Source organism: Strix aluco, chromosome 1, assembly GCF_031877795.1.
Source record: "Strix aluco isolate bStrAlu1 chromosome 1, bStrAlu1.hap1, whole genome shotgun sequence".
Lineage (NCBI taxonomy): Eukaryota > Metazoa > Chordata > Aves > Strigiformes > Strigidae > Strix > Strix aluco.
Genome location: NC_133931.1, coordinates 38,195,306 through 38,201,618, shown reverse-complemented (window position 1 = coordinate 38,201,618; position 6,313 = coordinate 38,195,306). Strand labels below are relative to the sequence as shown.

At 46.1% G+C, this 6,313-nt stretch overlaps 1 non-coding gene across 1 annotated transcript; it reads right to left on the bottom strand.

The window, feature by feature from the left end:
- Nucleotides 1-231: 231 nt before the first annotated feature.
- On the bottom strand, nucleotides 232-321 carry TRNAY-GUA (transfer RNA tyrosine (anticodon GUA)). The gene is given in 2 exon segments: nucleotides 232-267; nucleotides 285-321. It is a non-coding gene; the product is annotated as a tRNA-Tyr (tRNA).
- Nucleotides 322-6,313: the final 5,992 nt, after the last annotated feature.

Genomic DNA, 6,313 nt, shown 5'->3' with positions numbered 1-6,313 from the left:
CGCAGCCACCGCGGGCGGGCGGGCAGCGGGAGGGGCGGCGGGGGCGAGGCATGACGGGGGAGCGAGTTTTCCCGGGTGGCGGGGAACCGGCTCTCCACCACCCCGTCACGCCCCGGCGCGAGCACCCGAGCGCCGCCAGCGGCAACGGCAACGTGATGAGGGGACGGAGGGGGGGCTTCTAACGGGAAAAAAACGGCGGCCGCCTCGCGCGGCGGCGCAAAAGCAAGCTTCTCCTTCGAGCCGGAATCGAACCAGCGACCTAAGGATTCCCGCGGGCCGCGCCTCTACAGTCCTCCGCTCTACCAGCTGAGCTATCGAAGGGAGCTGCCCACTACCCCTATTCCGCTGCTCACAGCCTGGCCGCCGCTCATGGCGGGCGGTGGGCGCCGGGACCCTTCCCCCGGGAGCAGCCGGAGCGTAAAGCCCTGGTTTAGCCCGAGGTCTGAAAGCGCCGGCAGCCCGAGTCTGACAGGGCGAGCGCCCAGCAGAGGGTTCTCGCGCCCAGGGCCTGCTCCCTGCTACCGGGCTAGCGCAGAGGCCGGGCCCGGTGCCCCTCAGCCCTCACCCGCCGCCCGGTGCGCAGCCCGTCCCCTTCCCTCCTCCGGAATACGGATGCCCTGGGGTTACACGCGTGATTGAGAAGCGAGAAGCGTGGGTGGCATCGCGCCCAGCCAAGCCGCTGCTAGGGTGGCTGCTCTACCAGCTACCCGGTTAGATTATAAAAAGGGACCCCTAACCAACATCACACCCCATCCGCCTCCTGTGGCTGCACTTTGACACATCAACGCCGCGGAGCTCTTGGGAGAAAAGGGTGTGAGCACCTGCCGCAAGGTGCGGGGGGGGCACTTACAGAGCCAGAAAAAAAAAAAAAAAAAAAAAGAAGGGCAGGGGCATCTTCCCGCAGCCCTGAGAAAAGCACCCCAGGAGTCAGCGTCTAACGGAGTTCACCCACAGCGCTTGCTCCCTTCTTGGGTGCTCAAGTCTTGTTGGGCCCACCCAGCAGCTTTTTCCTTTATTAGTTTTAATGTGATTTTTCCTGTAATGGTCTGAACAAAACATCAAAACAGCATATGGTTTCTTACTCCAAACACATTTTTTAAATGGTTTACTTATGGAAAATTGTTAACCGCCACCACAGGAGAAATAACCTGAAGCTATCACCACCCTGAAGTGCGAGCTACACTCGAGCATAGCCTATGTGTCTTCTAGACATTCCCCCACGCAAAAGTCTTAAGCTGGAAGTTATTTGTATAAAGGAAGCCTTGTACACACGCAGCCTGCACACACACCCGGCACACGCAGGCGTTTGCAGGCGCCGGTGCGTGCGCGGGCTGCGCCTCCCCGGCCGGCGGGAAAGCTGGGAGCGCAGCGCCCCCTGCGCGGGCGCGCGGGAACCGCGGGCCCGGGCACAGCCCCGGCAGGGGAAAAAAATCACCCCAAAACCCCAGTTTACCTGCGTTACAGGGTATTACAAGGGCCAACTCGTATCGTTGCATATTTCACGGGAAAAAAAAAAAATCCGTTGGGGTTTTTATTTGGTTATTTACAAGCAGTCTTTGCCTGCTGCTTGCTAATAGGTGTCAGCACCAACCTGCGTTCACTGTGATTCATTTTCAGTATCCAGAGATGACAACACAGCAGGCTTCCCCACATCAAAGCTCTGACAGGAGTCTTTGAACTACAAAAGCTGTAATCAAAAAGTATGTGAAATAAAAACCACCCTGAGACAGGATTTGTGTCTGCAGCCTCATATGGTATGAAATGTCATCTCTTAGCATTCATTTATATTTAATTCAAAGTGAAAGGAGCCTGAAATAAAAATGTTGTTGTTTAAATAAGTACCTTCTTGTATATTCCCATAGTAATACATGTGTTCTGAATTTGTAGGAAATAGATCCTGAAAGCATTAGCTGAGTCAAATTACTAAATTAATAAATACTGATGGTCCTGTTGTTAAAAAAAATATAACCTAAAGATGCAGTTTGTTATGACATACAGTAAACATTCTCCTTGGAGTACATCAGTAAGCACATACACACCTCCCTTTCTTTCTTTTTTAATCTTGTATATATTACTGTGCAGTGTGACAAGGTCTAATGTTCTGAGTTTCTTATGCTGCTACATGACAAAAAAAGGATGGAGATGCATCCCCCTCTCCATCTTTTCTCAGCTTCTAGTAGCTTCACAGAACCAAGCCAGAGGTCTAGCTACTTCTCTCTTCAGAGACCCTACAACAAGATATTTTTTCCAACTGTCCATTTAAGGGCATCCCTAAGAAAGAAGGTACACACTGGCAGTCTGTCTCTTTAGTGGGATATGGAATGTCTCCCCCAAATGCCACCATTCTCAGGGACTGTCCCATCCAATTGGGGCTGTCATGGCCCACAAGCCATCAGGCTTAGCCTCAGCAGACTTCTTGTAGGACACTCACCAGCCTGCAATATCCGAGACCCAATATGCAAGAACTGCTTTCTGCCTTTGCTTGTCCTTCTCAAGACTCCCTTGTGACAAAGGAGAGCTCAATTCCAGCCTGGGCCTGAAGAACATGACCAGGTGCAAAGACACTGCTGCAGGTTGAGGGGTAGCAGGGTAAGGCAAATGTCACCATTACTCTAAGCTCATGGACCCTGAGTCACAGAGGTCATACTTCCAGTGGCACTTTGCCACTTCCCAATTGCCTTAGGACCACTTTGTTGAGTCTCTTGACAAATCAGAACCGAACATCACTAGAACCACCTGTTGGCATGTGGATCCTGACTGTTTTTTGTAGTGTTCCCCAAGTGCTAACAACAGCGGGCATTCCACTTCCAAAGACCGGACACTCACATTCTTACCCAGACGATTCAAGAGGCAAAGTACCCTGGAAGAGACAGTGACGATCCTGTAATTTGCCCCATTATTTATTCCTTCTTTTAAGCTTCCTGCTGATCTGCAAGGGAAAAAAAAAAAATCTATTAGGCATTCATTATGACCCTAACCAACGGCAGATCAGCAACTCTGTTCCTGCTGGGAAACAAGTCCCTTTCTGTGCAACGCTGATGCTTCAAAAAAATTCACCCAGCTGCAGTGGTATGAAGGTACCACACTATTAGGCCATATGTTAAGTCCATATGTGTGTTACCAGGCTCATTTGTTACTGCTTAAGTTCTGTGAGAGTTCCATCCACTCCCTGGCAAAGCCTTTAATGAATAAAATAATACCAGTCATGATCCCATTTCATATTGTCACAGAGCTGAAATGATGGAAAAAACTCTGAAGTCATGTGCAGAAGTTTGTAATTCTTTGCTGCTATGCTCATCAGAATCTCATTGTGAATTCAGGCAGCTAGTTCAACATTTATTCCCCAGAAGGCACTTAACACCACTGACATGAAGTTAAGAATAATCAGTCTATCCTAAATGATCTCTCTGCAGGTTGTTCAGAAACCTTACAACCGAGGAACCCAGAGTCTTTGTGAAGACGATTCTCAGCACAGATGAACCACAAGGCACTCAACTGACATCTTGCTATGATAGCTTTAACGTTTGAATCTAGCAAAAATCCTACAAGGTGAACTCGGGAATTAGTTTTCTGAATTGTAGAAGCAAGGCTTATTTCCTCAGCGAACAGTTTCCCAACTCAAAAGCAATTGCTGCCAGTCTCATAGAACTAAGGTCTATAAGGTAAAAGAAACACACGATGACTGCTAAAATTTATTTTAGCACTGACCAACCTCAGTGTAGGTGAGCTTACAGGCTTTTTGCCAGATACTTTCCTTTTAGTAGTCTTCAATGCCTTATCACCAGTTCCCCTAGTGACTATAATCTTCAGAGCTCTACACTGGCAGAAATACCAAAAATGTCAGTTAAAACCACATGCATCCATCAAGTCTGCAGCCCTCCTACTTGACTTGGTCTATATTCAACGTCACAGCACCACTCACTCAGTCCTCAAGGTGATCTTGCTTGCATCAGCCCTGTGGGGGTTGAGCTTCCTCTCCATGTTTGGAGAAATTCCTGATGAAGAGCACGAGGATACTCACCAGATACTCTTTTAAATTAAAATAGTTCTCCATATGGACAGCACATTATTATCTGCATCTGCTCCGTGTCTCAGTATTGAAGATCCCAGCTTGTCATTTGTACTTGAGTCATGTCACAATCAGTTCAGTGAAGCTGCAGTTCAGAGCAATTTCAACTTGCTATGTGCCTTCAGACTCATAATTTTCTTTTTCTTTTTTAAAACTTCTCAGTAATAAAGTTTTTGAAGGGCAATATTCTATTCATGGCTGTTGAAAATGATCTACTTTTGCTGGAATTCTCTCTAAATGCTCCTTATAACATTTTCCTGAAATGCTAAATTTTACAGGATCAACCACTGCACCCAGAAGAGTTAGCAAGCTCTGTGCACTTTGATTCAATCTATTTATACAGCCTTTTGGAAAGGGGAAAAAGTGCTTAATACCTCTGCCTAACTCAATTAGCCTGTGTTCTGTTAACCATGACACGGAAGAATTGTACATACTTTATGATTTCATGAATTTTGCTTTACTATATTGACAGGTCTACATTATTCATGCTAGTGTAGGGAGGGTGGAAATGTAAGGCTTAAAGGCTACCATATCACAAAAATATCAAAATAATTCAGTATATCTGGATGGGCTTAGAATTTATACTAGTGCATTAATCTCCATTACAATTGGGCACAAAAACCGTCCTCTTGCACATTCCCAAAGCAGCCTATATCAGCTTCTCAAGGAGGCTGTATGACTACTCAAAGAATTCTGAGGTGGCCTTTGGATTAAGCCTTGGACTGAAAAAAAACAACTGCAGTTTCCAAGTGCAGGAGATCAATAAAGCAGCTCCAGGGATATAGCCCTGCCAGGGACCTATGGTAGGATCCACTCAGGCACACACACAAAGAACAAGTTACTTGTTGTAGAATAATTGTAGTTCTCAGCAATGAGTATATTTCAGATCTCATGAGCTGCTCTGTATCCCTGCTTCTGGCAATCCTCAGCTGTCATTGGCTTGAGAAGAAACTGAGGCCATGCTGAGCTCTCACTGTCTGTTGCACAGAGTGTGAGAAAATGGCGTCAGTGCACAACTCTTGTGGACACTGTTACTTAGAAACCAAGTTGTAAGCCTCACCTCATCCTCTTATGCAAGTACAGTGGCTGCTACACTGATAGTACTTCTCGGAAGAGACAAACTTTTGGTTGGCAACCACTTCACCTGTGGTTTCAATAGCGTGGGTATTAATTTATATGAGGCACTAGATAGGCAAACGGATTACTTTTCAGGGGTTAAAAGTGGAATAGCCTTGAATCAATCAAATGGGGGAAAAAAATTCCCAAATTTACACTCAGACATTACCTGTGATCTCACTATCAACTCTCCCAATAAATAGTAATGATACTGCTGCAAGATTAGATTATAATACTAATCTCAATTAACAAACTTTACTAATTTCTCAAATGCCACTTGTTTATTCTGGAAATCACAAAAGAATAATTTTACTAGTTCTGGTCAGGCATGCAAATCTGTTTTTAAAAAAAAAAAAGGATTCACTCCTTTCACAAACATACATACAACTTTGGAGACCAAAGAGATTGTTTAGAAGTCACCTATTAATCAGGTATTAGTAGTACGTGTTTTCCCATGCTGTTTTGGAATTATGTCCTAGAAAGTCATCACTATGAATGCAAGAGAAGTCAACTGAATCCTTAGATTTTGCCAACCCCAGGAGCAAACAGTCCTAATGCAAGGGCTTTGGAAAGCATTCGGAGCCAGACTGAGCCAAGCAAACAGTCAGGTGAGTAAACAGTAGTCAGGCAGCAGTAACGGTGTCCCGGCAGCAGTAACGGTGTCCCAGCAGCAGCCTGAGCTAGATTCAGGCACACAGCCAAAGCTCGATAGTATCCTGGTGACAAATGGAAAACACTGGTTTGACTTTTTACCCCCCAAATAAAAACCACTTTATAAAAAGAATAATGTTCTGATTCCCTACTTTCCAAACTAGCAACAAGACCCTCTCCTTCCCACTCCTAACACTGATTACAGTAACAGGAGTCATAGGGACAAATCTTTCAGTATCACAACTGGCAATCCCAGAGGTGCTGGCCTGTGCTGCTCCTTGCACAACTGCAGTTTACCTCTTTTTCCAAGGCAGTGTTGCTCCCATGACCTGCAGATTTCCAGCAGGAGGAGAGGAGAGCGAGCGGAAAGTGCTTACAGATGTGAAAAGACTGCACACCTTCATCCTGGCTCCACTTCCACAGTCAGCAATGAGTCTTTACTTATGGCAAATGTATTTTCTGAGTTTGTGCAAGGAT